General features: G+C 41.2%; 1 protein-coding gene across 1 annotated transcript in view; it reads right to left on the bottom strand.

The window, feature by feature from the left end:
- Nucleotides 1-21,329, bottom strand: part of MID1 (midline 1) — a 505,597-nt gene that overhangs the window by 393,154 nt on the left and 91,114 nt on the right. The window lies entirely within an intron of this gene.

Raw genomic sequence — 21,329 nt, 5'->3', positions numbered from 1 at the left:
TGGAGAGGGGGGTTTGTGGAGGACAAAAATGCCAGGCATCAGGAGTGAACAGCACCGCCGCTGATCATCGAGTCAGGCTGAGAGGACAAAAGTGATATAAACCGAGACCCCCATTTTTGGGCCATTTTTATGGTCCCAAGATCTCGGTTTATATTTGAGTATGTATGGTAATGTCTATGATTAGAATAGAAAGTGGACAAGCTAGTCGTTTAACTTCATGGACGTTTCTTTGAAAAACTGATCTATGAGCATACTTTATGCACCTCAGTGTTATTTTTGTTCAAAACAAAGCAAGCTTAGGCAGCCATTGTGGCAAGAGAGAATCAATCGTCCAGTGCAACGCCACAGTGGTTGCTTAAGCTAGCTTTGTTTTGAACACAGGGCCCAGATTTTCGTGTACATTTGTTTTATATTCACTTTGGCTTCCATTTTTTCAAATACATATTTTTCTGGACTCCTGAGGAAGTTTTAATCGAAACACGGACCATGTTGGGTCCTTACCTCCTAAAGCACATGTGTATTTTAGCTGTTGCATGCAACTACACATCATTTTATTGACTGAATATAATGCCTGCATTATGTACATAAAAACATAAGAATTGCCGCTGCTGGGCCAGACCAGTGGTCCATCGTGCCCAGCAGTCCACTCACGCAGCGGCCCTTAGGTCAAAGACCAGTGCTCTAAATGAGTCCAGCCTCACCTGCGTAAGTTCCAGTTTAGCAGGAACTTGTCCAACTTTGTCTTGAATCCCTGGAGGGTGTTTTACCCTATAACAGACTCTGGAAGAGCGTTCCAGTTTTCTACCACTCTCTGGGTGAAGAAGAACTTCCTTACGTTCGTACGTTCAACTTTAGAGAATGCCCTCTCGTTCTCCCTACCTTGGAGAGGGTGAACAACCTGTCTTTATCTACTAAGTCTATTCCCTTCAGTATTCCCACATCTTAACCGCAGTTCCTTTTTGTATAACTGTAAGGATCACATGCAGAATCTGATCATAAAGTTATAAAATGAGGAGGAATGATTTTAGGGATCTATACATGCCAAGTAAAGGGTCCAGCACAATTCTGATGAATGGAGAAATGAAAAAAAATATTTGAATCTAGTCAAGGTCATCATAACCGTCAGGTAGGTCAAAGTATTGTAAAGCACTGAATAACCCAATTGACAAAAAAAGCCTCAGAAAACATCATACCTCATCTTTGTTGGTTTGTTAAGTGTTTTACAGGCAGAGAGATTTACATGAGAATATAAAAAGCCCTGCAGATTCAGACTAAAGTCCATCAAGCCTGATTTCTTAGCTCCCACACTGGCTAGGCTTGGTTCCAAATTACTCAGCAGATCCCTTAGACCTGTTTCTTACAACTCGTTTCCAGGGCCACATGATGCATTCCCAAGTAAGTCTAGCTAATTTGTCACGGACCCCTTGTCTTGGAACTCGTCCAAGCCCCTTTTCAGCTCTGTTATGTTGTAATCCTTTAGCAGCACAATCCACAGCTTTAATCATGGGTGTCATAAAAAAAAACCTTGCTGTGATTTGTAATTCATTTCTGATCATCAGTTCTTAGTTTCAGTGGGCGTGCTCTTGTTTTAACGGTGCTTGAAAGTTTAAGCGACCACCGTCTATTTAAGCATTCCATCACACTCGTGATTTTATAAAATTCTATCATATTCTCTCTCAGTCATCTCCTTTCCAAGCTATCCTGATTAGTTTTTCTTCAAAGGAGATATGCTTCATCCCCTTTATCATTTTCTGGCCCTTCTCTGAATCTTTTCTAATTCCACTATATTCTTTTTCAAATGGGGCAACCGGAACTATACACAAGCTGCAGTCATACAAGCCCAAATTACATGCACAATTTATTGAATAACAAGCTAATTAGTATGGAAAAGCCTAGTAGAGTATCACACAGATATCTTAAGTAGCCTGGTGGGTGGGCTAGTTGAGCCATAGCGAGGCGGACCCGGACCATAAGCCACTTTAACCACTATGTTTATGGTGGAAAGTGATAATCCACCAAAACCCATCACAATCCTATTATACTGCTATATTGGTGCCACCTGCAACCATGAGGGCTATTGAGGTGGTAGACAGGTGTGTCTAGTAGGTTTTGGAGGGCTCACCATACATTCTAAAAGGGGTTATGGTAAGATGTACTTCTGCCACCCTTTATGTGAAATTCACAGCAGTGCCCTCTAGGTGTCCCACTGCTCTGTTAGAATGTCTGTGTGGTGAGTTCATTACAATGCTAACCCGTCCCTTGTCCACATGGTCTAGGGATTCAAGACAAAGTTAGACAAGTTCCTGCTGAACCAGAACATATGCAGGTAAGGCTAGACTCAGTTAGGGCACTGATCTTTGACCTAAGGGCCACCGCGGGAGCGGACTGCTGGGCATGATGGACCACTGGTCTGACCCAGCAGTGGCAATTCTTATGTTCTGCTCTTGGATGTTTCTGTAATTGAAAATGGCAAATGAATTTAGGGGCCCTAAGGTTGGACATCCTGTCAGCCAAGATGCCTAAGTAGACGATTTTCAAAAGAAAAAAATTTTGGACATCTAGCAGTTTCGCTGGTTTCGAAAATGGGTATTTGTTCATTCCTGACTTTGGCCATCATGCGGGAATCCTCAAAGTCAGACTTAAGACGTCCTATTGAAAGTGAACCCTCTACATTTTGGATGGCCACATATGCCTGGATATTCAGTGCTGGAGCGTCGAGTATCTGAAGATAAAACCAGCTGGGATCAGCAAAATGCTGACTGCTGCCAACTGAGCATCAGGCCCTATATCAGTACCATGTTTGAGGATTTATCATGAATACCTTTAAAGATGCCACTGCTACCCTAACTGCGCATACTTGTAGAGAGGGTTGACCTTCCTCAAGGCTGGCAGACTTTCCTCTATGTCATTAATGGGATAGGCGTCTAGTGGCCAGCCAAGGCACCTATTTGATATCAGGCATCCTCTTTGCCAGACCTCCCATAAAGGTCTTTCCTCTCTTTTGGCCTCTTTTCCTGAAATCCTTGGCAGTGGCATAGTATGGGGGGAGAGGGGCGCTCCTTCCCTGCCCCCTACTGCTACACGTGTGCGCCGCTTCCCTTCCCCCGTACCTCTGTAATGTTCCTGGCACAAGCAACCCCCAAGCTGCTGTCGCGCCAGCGTCAGCTCTTCCTCTAATGCCACTTCCTGGACCCGTGCCTAGGACACGATATCAGATGAAGAGTCGACGCTGGCATGGGGGGTTGCTGCCAGCGCCAGGAATGTTACAGAGGTACGGGGGAACGGAAGTGGCATGTGTGCAGCAGGAGGGGGTGGGGAAGGAATGTGTGGAGGTGGGGGGAGGGGGCGAGAAGAGGGCAGGGGAGGAGCACTACCGCCCTGGGCACTTCTCATCCTTGCTATGCCACTGCTCCTTGGCTTTTGCCCCAAGTGAGGACCAGCCCTATATGCACCTAATAAACCTTTATACAGGTTTATAGTAAGGGGCTGATCCATGAAGAAGAGAGGATTGCACATACTCAGTGCTAATATACAAACACTATTAACACATCCTGTCAAAGCTACTACTACTATTTATCATTTATATAGTGCTTAAAGGCGTACTAAAGCTGTATTGGTTAGGATGCATGCTAGTATTGCTCATGCACTATGGAGGTTGCATTTTGACATACAATGGCTCATCCAGGAATTGATGTTACAGTGACCGTGTTTAATTTTTTTTTAGTCACTATGAATTTTTTTAGCAAGAGTTTTAGTACATCAGCTTGTTAGAAAGAAAAAAAAAAAAAAGAAAATTACTCTTTTTTTTACACTTTGAGGGTTTTTTTTTTTTTTTTACTAAGCTGCAGTAAGCACTAATGAGTACTTTTCACAGATTAAAAAACACTTTCATGGGGCGTGCTCTGGAATCCCACAATAGTTTTGGGATGGGCATGCACTTCCCATGTGCTAAAAAATAGACTATTCTATTGACTTTTCTGACTATTTTATATTGTTGTTATGGCATTGGACTCTGGTTGATAACATAGGTATGTCTTTTTCTTCTTTAATAAAATACGTAACAAAATTTAAAAAAAAAAAAAATTAAAATAGATTTTTTTTTGCTGATGGAGAGAGTCTTGGGGTAGAGAATAGGTGTTTTTTTCACTAATTGGTTAGCACAGCTATATAGAAACATAGAAACATAGAAGATGACGGCAGAAAAGGGCTACAGCCCATCAAGTCTGCCCACTCTGCTTACCCACCCCCTGTCTATGCCCTAATGACCCAATTTCCTTATCTTGACCCTCGTAGGGATCCCACATGGGTATCCCATTTATTCTTAAAGTCTGGCACGCTGTCTGCCTCGATCACCTGCACTGGAAGCTTGTTCCAATGATCAACCACTCTCTCTGTGAAGAAATACTTTCTGGTGTCGCCATGAAATTTTCCGCCCCTGAGTTTGAGCGGGTGCCCTCTTGTGGCCAAGGGTCCCTTGAGAAAGAAAATATCATCTTCCACTTCGACACGTCCCGTGAGGTACTTAAATGTTTCGATCATGTCTCCCCTCTTCCTACGTTCCTCAAGAGTGTAGAGCTGCAATTTGTTCAGTCTCTCTTCGTACGAGAGACCCTTGAGCCCCGAGATCATCCTGGTGGCCGTCCGTTGAACCGATTCAATTCTGCGCACATCTTTACTGTAATGTGGCCTCCAGAATTGCACACAGTACTCCAGATGAGGTCTCACCATGGCCCTGTACAACGGCATTATGACTTCAGGCTTTCGGCTGACGAAACTTCTATTGATACACTGCTGCATACTAACCAATTATTTCTTTATTTTATTTTAATTTTATTTTATTAGGTTTTTCTATACTGCCTTGATAGGCAGTATATAAAAAACTTAATAAAAAAATTTTTAAAAAACAAACCTCCAGTCATGGTACTTGGGCATGTTACACCACTGGGGCTTGAAAGCATCAGTGAAGCTTAAAGTTATGCCGCCTGTAGTTTCATTACCAGTAGGGCTTCCCAGTGGGCAGGTTACAGTGGAGAAGTCAGATGATGTACCACCCATCTGGGCAGCAGCAGATGGATCACATTTGGTGCGATAACAGCAACAACATCAAATTTATACTACACAGAAGAAAGGCCCCTTTGTATTCTGCCATGAAAACTTGGTGATTTTCATCAAATCACTAGGACTCAAACATGAGTCGATTGCACCTAACAATCAAGGTTATCTAAGTGGTTTACAATCAGGTACTTCAAGCATTTTCCCTATCTGTCCCAGTGAGTTCATAATCTATCTAATATACCTGACCTGGGGCAATGAAGGATTGAGTGACTTGCCCAGGATCACAAGGAGCAGTCGGGGTTTGAACCCATAACCTCAGGATGTTGAGGCTGTAGTTCTAACAACTGGGCCACTCCTTCCTCCAGATTTAGTGTGTAAATTCTTACCACCTAGAAATAGGTGTTGGTGAGAGCTAACACACTTAATAGCCATATGCTAATGTGGAAATGAGCATGTAGTCATTAATAGAAAAACTGGAAAAACGAGGCCAATAACATACAGGAAAGCCATGCGCTGGCCACTTTTTTAGCAAAGGGGCCTCTTTGTAATTTATCTGTTTCTGTATTTCTATAACTTGGTAACTAGGAAAAGCAGTCCTCAAACCAAAGTTTATTTTTTCAATCAGGTCACACAGAAGGGTCACACATATTGTCTTCTGTTTTATAATTGACCCCTCTGTTACTTTGATCCAACTCAGTATTTCCTGATTCTCCTTGTGGTTCATCTGCACATCTTTTTATAATTGTGTATTCTCTCTGCTGTTTATTCTATTGGGCCAATAAAATGTGTCTGGCACTATTATATGAAATATAAAATTTTAAAAAAAATTATGTCATATTTGTTTTCAGAGTATTAGCAGACATGGTGGTGGTTTGTATATAAAGCTGTCAGACTGGAGATGTCTTTTTAATCCCAATAACTATCACTGTGAAAACTGTAAAAAATAAAAAATAAAAAAGTTACTATCTCATGCTTAAAAGAACCTACAGCATTAAAATCTGCTTTTTCATTTGCCTCCTGCCTTTTCAACTCAGAAATGATCACCTGAGGCAAGTGGGTCACTTCAGAAATAGCAAAACAAAAGGGATTCTCCTTTAGGAGCTTCTTCAAGTATGACCAAGAGAAACAGGGCTTTGAATATTATCTTATTAGAAGACAATATTACAAGTTGAAGGTGGAGGGGCTTAGCCTGGAGGATGAAATTGTTATTTGCATTTTGAACTTCTGTGTCATATTGCTGTGCCCAATCCAAGATGAGATGTGGAAGGCGGGACACAAGATATGTATTAGTTATTTTTTAATGAATATAGGAACATAAGAATTACCATACTAAGACAGACCAAAGATCCATCAAGCCCAGTAACCTGTTTCTAACAGTGGTCAATTCAGGTCACATACAAAAAGTAAAACAGATTTTAGGCTGCTAATCCTAAGAATAAACAATAGATTTTCCCCAAGTCCATCGTAATAATGGATTATAAAAGCCTTTTTTAGAACCCTGCTAAACTAACTACTTCCATCACATTTTCTGGCAACAAATTCCAGAGTGAAGAAATATTTCCTCCTGTTTGTTTTAAATCTACTACTTAGTAGATTCATTGCATGTATCCTGGTCCTAGTATTCCCTAATCTTAGTGTTTCCCCTCCTCCCCTACACCTTCCTCTAGGACACAATTTCTTGCTATGGGTCTGCTTAACACTTGCTCCTTAAAACACAAACAATGCTCAAAGACCTAATACAGATGCACCATTTAGATCTCCTATTTCTTACTGAACATGTCTCCTGGGTAGAAATCAAGCATATCTAACCTTAGCATGCCCTGCAGGCTATCAGTCCTATCACATCAAGACAGAAAAGGTGAAGGACTGACAATTATTTTTTCTACTCACCTTCAACCACAATTTAGGTCCTTTACACTCCTTTTCAATCTTGAATTCCTCTCAATTTATCTTCCTCAACATACCTTGGATTTCTTTTATTATGCCATCCCCCCTCCCTCTTTGTCCTCTCTCTCTGTTCTCTTATCACAAATCATTAAATCACATTGCACTACCCATTAATTTTAGGAGATTTCAATATACATCTTGATGATCTACATCATCAAGATGTATATTGCACTGGCTGCCAATGGAGGCAAGGATCATCTTCAAATTTGCTTGCCTCTGCTTCAAAACCTTAACAGGTTCGTCTCCAATTTACCTGTGGGATCACTTTGAACGTTCAGGCCTCACCCGCACTCGTAATACCCACCTGTTTGCCTTCCCGTCCCTAAAGGGCTGTGTCTACAAGAGATTCCTTGATAGATCTCTGGCATTCCAAGCAGGCAAATGGAATAAATGTCTTACCACTCTCATTTCTAGCTCACCCTCCTACCAAACTTTCAGGAAATCAATCAAAACCTATCTCTGACAAATTTCTCTGACTCCCTCCCCGCCTTGTATCTCCGATATGCCTCCGGATTTCCTGACTACTCCTGACTTGCTAAGCTAAGCTGATTGACTTGTTTGTAACATCACTGTCTATGTTAACCGCTCTGAACTCTTATGGTACTGCGGTATACAAAAATAAAGTTATTATTATTATTATTATTATTATCACTCAACACCATCATTATACCAACCCCAACTCTTTTGCTTTCCATATCATCAGTCTTAGATTTTCTATGGATAGATCATTAATTACTATCCTTCTCTATATAACATGTTCAAATTCCATCTTCCCTCCCCCCCCACCATCTCTCCGTTTAGCGACTACAGTCTTCTTACTACTGACTTAGTATCCTCAAATTTCTGTCTCTCTTAGATTCCTTTTGCAAACTGCCTCTCAAGGAACAATCCACTCATTGGGAGACAACATTAAGCTCGCTACTAAATGTGACAAATCCTCTCCCAAACCAAACGAGACCTCTCCCCAGTCAAAAGGACCATTGCTACAACCCTGCCCTAACACTGCTCAAACATCAAGAGCTGATGAACGCAAATGGAGAAAATATAACATTATAATTTTCTACATCTTATGCCTCCCAATACAAATCTGTAATTCAAACAGCAAAAAGGAAACATTTTTCACGCTGAATTGCTAAAGCTAGAAATTCATCCATTCTATTCTCCATTTTGTGCTCTCTTACTAATCCACCCACACTCATGAATTCATCTTCTCTACCTACATTACAAGATCTTGCTACAGCTTTTGCAAATGAAATAGTTACAGTATATTCTGCACAGGCTTGTTCTTCACATGTTTACTCTCCTTCTGATCCACCTCCATTGATGAGTAGATTATCTGCATTTAACATACCAACTCTAGGAGAAGTCAATAAAATTGTATCTAGTATCTGCCTAACCACAGCTCCACATGATCCAATACTAGCTTCTATACTAAAGCACTTCATATTAACTTTTTCTCCCTTTATGCACTCAATGATCATGAACAGTCTCAACACTGGTGAACTTCCTACTTCCTGAAAGGATGCAGTAACATGACCAAAAAACCCCAACAAGCATCTGTACAAACTACTGCCCTATCACAAATCTTAATTTCCAGGCAAAAATCGCAGAACGTATAATCTTCCTACAGTTAAGTTGACTTTCTTGACAGAACATACATTAATCAATATGGTAACATACATTAACTATCATCTTGATCATCATCAGTCCACTCTTCTCATCTTGTTAGATTTTACCGCAGCTTTCGACACAGTAGATTATGATCTGATGCTTATGTTATATTGAGTTGGCATTACCAACACTGCTCAACTGATTCAGTTATTACACTTATCGTGTACTTTTCCAGGAATCCCTAGTTAATACTTTTTCTCCACCTTGTGGGGTTCCCCAGGGCTCCATTCTCACTCTATGATTGTTCAATATTTTCCTTGCACCTCTTCTAACTCTTACTCAAACTCTTGGATTCACTCCTTTTGTATACGCAGATGATGTAAAACTTCTCTGCCCCATATACCCCACAAATGTTTCTGACATTCAGAATATAAATCAGGCATTCACCCAATAACATCATGGCTTAATGAAAATTATCCCTTAACTCTTCAAAATCAAAAGCTATACTATTTACTCATGGGGAATCTCAGAACCTACCAATCCTTCTTGGAAACTCTGTAGAATCCAAGATTTTCCTCCATCAAATTTCTCAGAATCGTTATGGATGAGAAACTTAGTTTTCATCTTCAAATTTCCAAAGTTGTGCAACACTACTTTTACAAACTCCATATGATATATTCCATCAGGGCTGTTCTTGAACCTTCAGCTCTTAATATACTGATTCACTTGTTAGTCATTACATACTTCAATACTGTAATTTCCTCTACTATGGCTTATCCCCTAAGGAACTCCACAGATTAAAATTAATTCAAAACACTTCCATCAGAATGATTAAGGGAGTGCATAAATTTGATCATATCGCTCCTCTGTTAAAAGCCTCACCGTGGCTTCCTATAACTCATCGATTAGCATTCAAGATCCTACTTCTAGTTTTTAAGATTGAACAATCCAATAAATCCCTTTTTCTTGACCGATATCTCAATCGTATGGAATGAGACATCGGACTCTTCACTCATCTCAGCAAAACCTGCTAGTCATTCCAAGTTCAGGTCACATAACATACAACATCACACATCATCAAATCTTCTCTGTCATAGGGTCTTCTCTTTGGAATAATATTCTATTAAAACTAAGAATTGAAACATCTCTAGATAAATTCAAATAGCAGTTTAAGAGTTTCATTTTTCCTGATGCTTATAGTCAACGCTCATCTTTTATCTAATTAGCTTTAGATTCTTCCTTCTTTTCTCTCTAGCAATGACTGGGGGATGGCCTGTTAGGACAGGCAAGCACCTTCCCCTCGTCTGTCCACTATTCTATCAGATATTGTAGTTCCTTCTCCTGTCCACTCTTATTTCCCTTTTCTACCCCTCGAATTTCTACTCTTACTTTATTTTTTCATTTTCTAAATTGTAATCCACTAAGAAGCTCCTGTGAGTACACAAGCGATTCACATCCACCTATGTTTTTATATTTTTATTATCTATCATAAGCTGCTCTGAACAGTCTTTGTTGCACTGGAAATTTAGGGTACAAGACTAAATGCATATAAAAACAGAAAATGCAAATTCCTTGCACAAAAAGGTAGAGCTAAGCTATGCAAATGAACTAGCACAGTGCTGTACAGATCCAGGGCATGATGCATATTGTACATGTTACTACTGCTCAAGCATGGGTGACCAAGTGTTCAGGCATGGTGTTAAGAACCGAGATGAAATTATTGTATGATCAATTATGTACTGCTATAGAGTTAGCCGGCTGGCATTTAAGACCTACAACAGAGTAAGATTTTATAAATGCAACAATGATAACCCCTCCCCCCCCCTAAATTCTATCTATTCTACTGAAGACTTCATCTGAGGAATAGACATTCAGAAGATCTAAGAGTACAGAACATGCAGAGTAAATATTCTACATGCAATATATATGAGATAAGTGGCGTATCAAGGGTGAGCAGCACCCGGGGCAGTGACATCCCTCTCCCATCCTGTTCCCTACTCCCCCCACCCCCGGCCGCACATGTGTGCCCCTTCCCCGTACCTTTTTTATTATTATTATTTCAAAGCAATGAACTCTACTGAAATTCTCAGTGAAATTATTATAAGTAGTAACACTCTTCAATGACAAAAGTAGAAGGAAAAAGCCCCAAAAACTCAGTCACTGCACCATCCGTTTAACTTCGGCACAAGCAGCCACAAACTTGCTGCCCACGTTGGCTTTGGTTTTCTCTCTGTTGTCATTTCCTAGGCCCGGTTCCCGGAAGTGATGTCAGAGAGAGCACCAAAGCCTACGTGGGCAAGTTTGTGGCTGCTCACACCGAAGTTAAAAAGGTACAGGGAAAGGGCGCACATACAGCAGGGGGAAAAATGGGAAGGGGCGGAGAGGAGGAGGGGTGTCGGCACTCTGAGGAAGACCACGCCCGGGGTGGACCGCCCCCGCTTACTACGCCACTGTATGAGATAACAGAACAGCCGAATCGTGCACACACTGAAATGTGAAATATAAGATCTGAGGATGAGTAGCTGCCTTGAATTGTAAATGAGTATTCTGTCAAAATGGTTATTTCCGCTAAACTGTAATTTTAGTCACAGTATGTTGAATAATTGCAGTTGTTCTTCAAAAAACATCCTTGACCCAGGAAAGTGCTTTAAGGTGAGGAGCATTTACATGAGAAATGTTTATGCTGTTATATTTTGCATTCTTTGTCTCACCTTTTTCCACTGCTTTAATAAGACCTGTTTGGCATGCATCATCCTATCGCCCTTTCAAAAGTGTTCTTGTGACACATGCAATGAGCGACCTTCAAGATTAGAGGGCACAACTGAAAAAGCCTCATGGATGAGAACAAGAAAAGAGCAGCCCTGGATTAACCATTAAGCATATGCAGAGGGCATCAAGAGAAAGGGGGGCACCACAGAGATTTTTAATCCTAGGCACCTTACCATCCAGATAATTCTTAACAATTTTGTGTTGCTAATTGCTCATTATTGGCATTGATTAAGCTTTTTAAATAAGTTTTAAGTTTTATTAAAAATCTGATAAATCATCTATACAGAGTTTCAAGGCAGTGTACATCTAAAAAAAAAAAAAACAACAGGTTTTTTTTTTTTTTACAATGACCTATACATAAAGTACCACAAATAGGATATATAAACTTACAAATACAATAGGAAAAAATGGGGAAGCACTACAATAAGTTAGGTGCCTAGATAGGCTAGGTGTGCTGACCTAGGTGCCTAATCTTAAGTGTCTTTTAAAGAATGTGGGCTGAAGTATCTGATATCAATATGGCCGACTTCTGTACAAACCTCTGGTGTAGTAAGGGAAGTGCGGGGGGATGGGGGATGTTCCGCTCTGGGCATTGACTTTATAAAGGGCGCAGGCATCCGTCCTCTTCTCCTCTCCCCCTCCGTCGCACACATGTACCCTTCCCTTCCTTTGGATCTCTTTAATTTTTCCTGCGCAAGCACCATTATGAACTTGCTGCCCGTTTTAGCGTCACCTCTCTCCGATGTCACTTCCGGGCCCTGCACCTTGAAAGTGACATCAGAGGGATAGCCAATGCGGGCAGCAAGTATGTGCTGTTGCTGCTACCTAGAAAATTTAAAAGGTAGGGGGGAAGGGGGATGTGCACAAAGTGGTGGGGGGGGGGCAGGAAGGAGCGGGAGGTGGAAAAGAGGGTGGGAGTAGCGGGGTGCCACTTACCCTCGCTACGCCACTGCTTATCTACACAGCAATTGCTGCTAAAGCAAAGCATTTCAAAAACTGCTTTGTATAAATCACATCTACAAAATCTCTCTGCGCTGCCTGGCGCTATTACTATCCATCCCCATGTCATTATCAGCTCCTTTTCCCATCTGTGAGATGGAAATTTGGCAACTGAGGAATTCTGAAAAAATTAAACACTCAGATATTTATTGATTGATTGATTGATTGGGATTTATTAACTGCCTTTATGAAAATTCAGCACAGGCAGTGTATATAAAAACCTGCCATGTCCACTGATCAACAAGATATTGGGCTGAACGCAAACATTCAAGCAGGTATGAATACATAAATAAATTAATACGGTTAGGGCGCTTCAGCTTGGAAAAGAGACGGCTGAGGGGAGATATGATTGAAGTTTACAACATCCTGAGTGGAGTAGAACGGGTACAAATGGATCGATTTTTTGTTACGTCAAAAATTACAAAGACTAGGGGACACTCGATGAAGTTATAGGGAAATACGTTTAAAACCAATTGGAGGAAATTTTTTTTCACTCAGAGAATAGTTAAGCTCTGGAACGCATTGCCAAAGGATGAGGTAAGAGCGGATAGCGTAGTTGGTTTTAAGAAAGGTTTGGACAAGTTCCTGGAGGAAAAGTCCATAGTATGTTATTGAGAAAGTTACGGGGGAAGCCACTGCTTGCCCTATATCGATAGCATGGAATATTGCTACACCTTGGGTTTTGGCCAGGTACTGGTGACCTGGATTGGCTACCGTGGGAATGGGCTACTGGGCTTCATGGACCATTGGTCTGACCTAGTGAAGTTACTCCTATGTTCTTACGAAATACTGTAGCTTGTCAAGATATGAAAAACTTGTGGTAGCTTTCTACCAGAAAAGATGTTAATAATAGTCTTAAAAACAAGTGACTGAATTTCTTGCTAAGAAAATGGTATACCTCTAGGAACCATCAAAAGTAACAGAATGTCCACAACTCTGGTGGTCCTCCATCATTATTTTAGACAAATTCTGAAAGATCACCCACTGTTAATGTTTAATGTGAAAGTTAATGAAGAACCATTAATTGGACTATTTTTAAACAATAAAAGAGCTTCACTTATTCAATCCAAATATTTTTACATTCAATGTTTATTAAAAGTCTATTCTGTAGACTGGCATAATTATCTAGTCACATATTTGGATGTATTGGTTAGGGTCAAGTGCTGTGATTTTCATGATGGTGGGTCGGGAAATGAATTAGTGGGTGTTAGACCTGTAGTTTACTGGAAAAGTTCTTTCTAGAGTGAATTAGGAGGAAGATAGGCTGGGGGAAAAGAGGTCCTCAGTCTAATAACCCCCCTCCCTTTTTTTTCTTTCTTAATTTAAAGTTTTATTAATTTTTATTTATTAATTACAAGAAAATTACAGACATTCAGACAGCATCAGGAAAATAATACCAACAAATAAGAAATCTCACTAAACAGAATACAGACTTCAAAAAATATCATGCCCCAGCTGAAATTTAACAATGAAAAATGAGGAGAGACAGAAACAAAGATAAAGAGAAAAATTCTCTATTATTGCCCCTGAACCAAATTTCACAGTATCATGCCCCAATAGAGGCATCTCCCGGTTCAACTCTCTGGGACCAAATGAACTCCTGTAATTGTGAGGGATCAAAGAAAACATAGGGACCCCAATTAATGATGTGTTCAAAATTTTACAATTACCCCATGGTAACAGCAAAGATTAATGTGCAGTAAGTGGAGAGGGTGTGCCCTACATCTGCCCAGTATGAATTGCATAGGTACACACATGTAATGCAGTCTTGGCACTGTCTATATCAGGGGTCTCAAAGTCCCTCCTTGAGGGCCGCAGTCCAGTCGGGTTTTCAGGATTTCCCCAATGAATATGCACGAGATCTATGTGCATGCACTGCTTTCAATGCATATTCATTGGGGAAATCCTGAAAACCCGACTGGATTGCAGCCCTCAAGGAGGGACTTTGAGATCCCTAGTCTACATAACATTTGGCTGGGGTGTCACAACCTGTTAGTATTCTCCTCCAATTAACCCCCACCCCGGATCCCCTTACACACATCCTAGGGGGCCCTTTGATCCCTCCTCCTGATCTCAGCTCTCCCATCAATCCTATCCCATACCTCCTAGGGGACCCTCCAATCCCCTAAACCAGGGGTAGGCAATTCTGGTCTTCGAGAGCCAGAGCCAGGTCAGGTTTTCAGGATATCTACAATAAATATGCATGAGATAGATTTGCATCTCAAGGAGGCAGTGCATGCAAATCCATCTCATTCATATTCATTGTGGATATCCTGAAAACCTGACCTGGCTCCGGCTCTCGAGGACCGGAATTGCCTACCCCTGCCCTAACCCAATCTCAACTCTCCCCCAATACAGCCCCCTTCTGTTTTACTCCTACTCATATCCTAGGAGTCTTTCAATCTCCTGAATCTCAGCTTCTTTCTGATATGTCTCCCCCAGGTGTTTATGTTTATTAATATTGGATATACCGCTTAGACATATTACAGATCAAAGCAGTTAGCATAAAATATAGGTACTTAAAACTTCCCTATCTGTTCCAAAGGCTCACAATCTAGCTAATGTACCCAAACAAACAATTCTTAATATAAAGAAAAAGCATAAAAAAAGAAAGAAGATATAGCAAAATTCCAAGAATGATGAGGGGAAAATAAATAGTATCAGATCACAATAAAAGATAAATGTGATCTCCCTCACACACATCCTGGAGGTCCTGAAGGTCTCCCCATATACAAAGCCTTTCCCCTTCACTAAACCCTGCCCCTCTGCCAGCAAAATCATGCCCCCCCCCCCCACACACACACACACAGAGGCCTCATTCTCCTTCAACTCTCTCTGAAGTCCTCCCAGAGATTTATATGGAAGTCAGCAATTAGAGAGCTTGGCGGCAAGCCAGAGACTGGTTTATTTGGCTATTTCAACCAGAAGGATATTCTGCAACTTATAGATGCATCTCACAGTAAGAAAGAGGTATTACGATGATGACCTGGAACCACACCCTTTTTCTAGTATGAAAAAGCAGAACCATATGGGAGTCATGAACAACGCGCATGCTGTAGGTTGGCATTTGATTTAAATTACATTTAGCAGGGGAAGTTATCAAGGTGGGCTCCCATTAAGACAGGTTGTTTGTGTCTCAACCCATCGAATGGAACCCTCTGCCACAATAGTACAACTTGTGGTAAAATAACCTGTCTTAACAGTAGCCCACTTTGGTAACTCCCCCCCTTAGTGATGGAGCTGGTTATGTATTTTCTATTTCCCTTTTTAAAATTTTATTTAAAATTATCTATATTCTGCCAATCAGTTCTGATTCTAAGCACATTCTATATCAAACATGACAACATGAAAATGCATGTATAAACATACAGCAGAGAAAGGTTTGAATCAACCAGACGAGGATGGTCCAGCTTATACAAGGTTGTGTTTCTAATTACTTTTCAGTTGAATAAACAGGTGCTATGCATTTGAGAGCTTGTCAGAGCATGATAATCTTGTTGTTAAGTTCCTATCTGCAGGGGCGTTAATAGTAGCCTGTCAATCTTAAACATGAGCGACTTTGAATTAGTTGCTAATGAAATGATAAACCCTTAGGAGCCATGAAAACTAACAGAACACCTTCAACTCTGGTGGTCCTCTAGTATTATTAATCTAAACACATTTCATAAGATCTTTCAACAAGTTAATGAACTTAATTTAAAAGAATAAATGGAGAATCATTAACTGGACCATTGTAAACAATGCAAAAGCATTATTTTGTCATCCTTTTTTTATTAAATTGAAGACTTGTTTAAAAAGTCTTTTGACTAAGCCAATATATTCAACTCGTCACCTTGTAGATCTCCCCTGTCTATACAATAGCTGAGATTTAAGTAAAACCTATAAAGCTGGTCCCCCAATGAATTAGAGTTCAGGATGACCACTGGAGAAGGGTGCACACTATGTTTGGTGCACTCTTCTGGAAAATTTAAATCTCCTCCAAAATCTTCTTCCCAAGCACACAGAGAATGTTAAAGTATCAAACGTACTCGTATTTACAGTTCTTGACCTTCCTCTTTAGTGTACTTGCTCCTCTATTTTCCTGCATCTACTGTGCTCCTTCATTGATATAGATAGGTTTTGTACCCTCTCTGCTCTTGGAAAGTGCCTTTTCTTTCTCAGGACTTCTAAGTCCCCATCTCTTCTTTCTAGATAGTTTTAGGGCATGGGATATTCCATGATTTCCATTGTCAAACTCCTCTCTTGTTCCTCATAAACTATGCAGTCCTTCGAAGGGTTAACAAAGTTTCTTTCCTCCTCTCTAGGATTTCTCACTCCTTAACAACAACTCCTCATGCTCACCCTCTCTGGACTAGACAAGTTGGATTCAATTAGACCTTGGGTCTCACCTCCTATCATAGAGGCTCCCAGCATGTAGGCACACCACCCTGATTCTCTAGTCCGCCTAAAGTTAGGCACCAATACTGGCACCTAATTTAAGCAATAGGCTTAATCACTACCTAAATTGGCACTTAACACCTCAAAATCAGCTTTAATTGAAAGTTAGGCTCCTAACTCAAAAAAATTAGATTCTATAAAAAGTAGATACCTAGCCCAATGCACCTACACTAAAAGTATGGGTGTGTTTTAGAGTTAGACACCTATTTGTGAATCAGGTGCCATTAGGCTCTGATATCGGTGCCTAACTAGGTACAGAAAACCCTGGTATAAATTGAGGACACCTAAATGTTAGGATGCTGAGCACCGCCTAAGCACACTTAGTAGGGTTGCCAGATTTTCCAGTCAGAAAATCCGAACCTCTAGACCCAACCCTAGGCTCACTCAGTTCCGTCCATCCCCTCCCTAATCCCGCCCCCAGTCTCACCGCAAATCGCATTGGGCAGGGAGGAAGTCCACGCATATGCGGATGTCATGCGATGACATTGCACGTGCGTGTGATGCCATCACATGGACTTTCTCCCTGCTCGATGCAATTTGAGGAGGCTTTTCAAAACCCTTCTGGCAACCCTAACACTTAGGCAATGCTAAGCATGTTACTATAATGGGCACCTAAGTTTTATAGAATCAGTGCTTATATGAGTGCCAAACTTTAGGCAGACTTTAGAATCAGGGTCACTGTTTCTGGGTAACAGTCCTTTCCCCAATTCAAATTTGGAATGGTTGCAACTTTTCTCTCTCTAGTTCTTCTTGAGAACAGGAAGAAATCTCCCAAATGATGCCTCTCATATGATGAGCAGAAACCCCCCCCTGAAAAAAGTCCCCATACAAACCTCCACACGAACACCAAGAAAATAGGGATGAACACTGGGCCTCCACAGTTCACTCAATAAAGGACTTCTAAGGGTGCAATCCAAACAAAAAATTCTTGAAAAGCACCACTTGGTGTTAAAAGGACTCGTCACAGGACCATGTATCTGAGTTTTAAAAAGGTTTGGAGATGTTCCTGGTGGAAATGTCCATTGTCTGCTATTGAGATAGGCATGGGGAAAACCATTGCTTGTCCTTGGGATTAGTAGCATGGAATTTTGCTACTATTTGGGATTCTGCCAGGTACTTGTGACCTGGATTGGCCACTGTTGGAAGCAGGATAATTAGATAGATGGGTCATTGGTCTCAGCCCCTATTTGGAGTGCAATATATTTTTTAACCTCCCCCCCCCCCCCAATATTCTCCAGCTCCCAAATGTAAAGTAAAGTCTCTCAAACAGACATAAGACTCTTCTTCAACTATAAGATACGAGGGAACATCCATTAATCTTATATTTGGCAAGCATTCAGGGCACATTTTTTTTACAGTAAATCTTTCAGAAGTCAGTGGAAAGCACCATTTCTTTGATTTTCCATGACTGCTGTAATCTTTTAATGATGACATTTTTCTTTCTGAGATTTTGAAATATTTCTTCTGTTGGGGATAGTTTTGATATCTGTGAATTGTTTATCTTCTAGGAGGCTGCCCAAAGCCTGTGACACTTTTCAAATACTTATGTAGGGTTCTTTTGCACCCCCCCTCCCCCACTTCAAAAGCACACCCTTTGCTAGTGCTCCAGAAAGATATTTGAATGTAAATCTTGCAAAGTAAAGGTATTAGTTATGAATAGAATTTATTCATCAAATAGAGTTAGGGATTTCTGGACACATGTGACAAAGAGATTAAGGGGAAACATTTCAACATAGACTACCATTAGGATGTATTATTTTACTGTTAATACCGGTTATTAGTAACTAGATCGCATTGCACTAGTTGTCGTAAAGTAACCTGTCTTAACGGTTCATAGACAAAAATGCTGTTCGGAGAATATATATCATGAGATAACGTAACCATGGTAATGAAAATGCATTCACGTGGCTTATATTGAAAACGCAAAGAGTCAAGGGAATCATACTGAACACGCGTTGACGTGATCACGTGACACATGACGTGTTCACGTGCTGTATGTGCGCGTGTCCTTCGATGGGCAAGCGGCCTCTAGTGGCGCGCTGAATTGTTATTGCGCTGAGTTATCTTGCGCTAAATTGTCTGACGCTGAGTTGTCGCTGCGCTCAATTGTCTTGCGCTCAAATGTCTTACGCTCGGTTGTCTTTGCGCTTGTCTTAACGCTGAGTTGTCTTTGCGCTGAGTTGTCTGCGCGATTTTGTCTGCGTGCGATTGTCTTGCGCGCTTTTGACCTGTCACCGTCTTAACAGTAGCCCATATTGATAACTTCCTCCTTGGGTGGGGGAAGAGTAACTCCTGAAGCTACACAGAGAGATCATTTGAATATTGATCTCTCAGGCCCGGATTCTGTCTGCGGCCACCTTGAAAGTAGTCGTCGATCGCATGTCAGTTATGCGACAGTGCCAGGTACAGAATCACGCCTCTGGCAAACATAGGCACCGGAAATGTAAGCCAAGGTTTTCCTGTCCTACATTTCCGGCGCCTACCTATGATGCGAATCGCACCTTCGTAGGTGCTTTAAGCCGCCACTTCTGGCATTAGCCACTCCCATAGTGGCATTAGGCGGCCTAAAGCACCTACAGAGTTGCAATTCCATTGCTGGTTTTTTTTAGGCACTGATAGGCACCTTAAAACTCAGTTAAAAACATTGTTTCAACTGCATTTTTGCTGAGTTTGGGTGCCTAAAAAATTGGTGCCAGTTAGAGAATCTGGGCCTCAGTGCTTTAGGTCAGTGGTTCCCAACCCTGTCCTGGAGGACCACCAGGCCAGTTGCGTTTTCAGGATAGTCCTAATGAATATGCATGGAGCAGATTTGCATGCCTGGCACCTCTATTATATGCAGATCTCTCGCATGCATATTCATTAGGGCTATCCTGAAAACCCAACTGGCCTGGTGGTCCTCCAGGACAGGGTTGGGAACCACTGCTTTAGATCATGTGTATTATTTGTCTTACTCCCCATAAGGTCTATTTTTTAAAGTTTTAACCTACTCTTTTTTTTTTTTTTTTTAAATTTGTACACCGCTTAGAAGTTTGATTGAGCAGTATAAAAAATTTTAATAAAACTTAAAACTTGATGTGTCTATATACTGTTTTCAACACAGTGGCGTAATAAGAGGGGGTTGTCCACCCCAGGCACCATGTTGGTGAGTGGCGCTGGCCCCCCTCCTCCTCTCTGCCCCTCATGCTCTTCCCTTTCTTCCCCTCACCACGTGCGTCCCCTTCCCCGTACCTCTAGTTTTTCGCCGCCGCGAGCAACTATTTCAAAGTGTTCCTCGCAACCGCATCAGCTCTCTCGCTGATGTCACTTCTGGTTGCCGCGCATAGGAAGTGACTTCCGGGGGAGAGCCGCAGGGGTCGCAAGGAGCGCGTTGAAGTTGTTACACGTGGCGCTGAACAACTAGAGCTACAGGGGAAGGGAAGAGGATGTGTGCATGGGGGGAGGGAATCGGGGAAGGAGCAGGGAAGTGGCGCCTCGCACCTTGGCTACGCTACTGATTCTACATACTGAAAAGCTGAGGTTAACAAAAGAGGGAAAGATGTACAACGCTGATTAGAGAGGATCAGGTCTTCATTAAATCTTTGTATCTGGTCTCTAACCAGCTGCACATTCTTAACCAAGTAAAATGAAGAGCTTAACATAAAATCATCTCTTATTACTGATCAGTTCTGACAGCTGCTTCCTTGAGGCCAAGAGACTACGTATAAGACCTTTACGGTTACAAGAAACATGCACAGTAGTGAAATTAAACCAAAGTTTTCAGATCGTTTATTATGTTAATTAACTCCTTTTGATCATTCTTTCTTCAGCAAGAAAGCAGCTTAATTGGAACAGAAAACAGATCATGGAAAGCTTTCATGTTCTTTTTTCCTTACATGGCTACTGGAGAGTGTTCTAGTATTTTTTTTTCTCCTTACAAGTGAACCTAGAACAGGAACTTGTTGACCAAAGCAGGTAGAAATGGTACAGTGGTTGTCTCATATGGTGACAGTAATGAATTCCTTTCAGGGCCAATGCAAAGGTATTAAACATCCCAGGCAAACCTTCAGTTTGTACTCCCTCCCCCCACCCCCCATCATTAACCTTTTGGCCCTTAGGCACTCATCCCTCTAAGCCAGTGGTCTCAAACCCAAACCCTTTGCAGGGCCACGTTTTAGATTTGTAGATACTTAGAGGGCCTCAGAAAAAATATTTCATGTCTTATTAAAGAAATATAAATATATTATCATTGAAACATACTATATCTTCCACCCATATATTCTTATATTCTATTTACTCTCTATTGCACTATAGGTGGATAAATAGCCTCAAAATAGAGTGACCATATAATCACGTGGAGGGGCATAATAAAAAAAAACAAAACATCTAAGTCCCCTTTTGGCCTAAGGCCTTAAACGTTGAAAGCAGAAGCAGGGAAAATGTCCATAACCAAAAAAAACATCCAAAAGGAGCCTCTACATTCAGCTGTTTAAATGCCCAGTCCACCACGTCTACACTTATACTCCATAATGAAC

The sequence above is a fragment of the Geotrypetes seraphini genome, chromosome 6 (assembly GCF_902459505.1).
Source record: "Geotrypetes seraphini chromosome 6, aGeoSer1.1, whole genome shotgun sequence".
In the NCBI taxonomy this organism is placed as follows: domain Eukaryota; kingdom Metazoa; phylum Chordata; class Amphibia; order Gymnophiona; family Dermophiidae; genus Geotrypetes; species Geotrypetes seraphini.
This window is presented reverse-complemented; position numbering and strand designations above follow the sequence as displayed.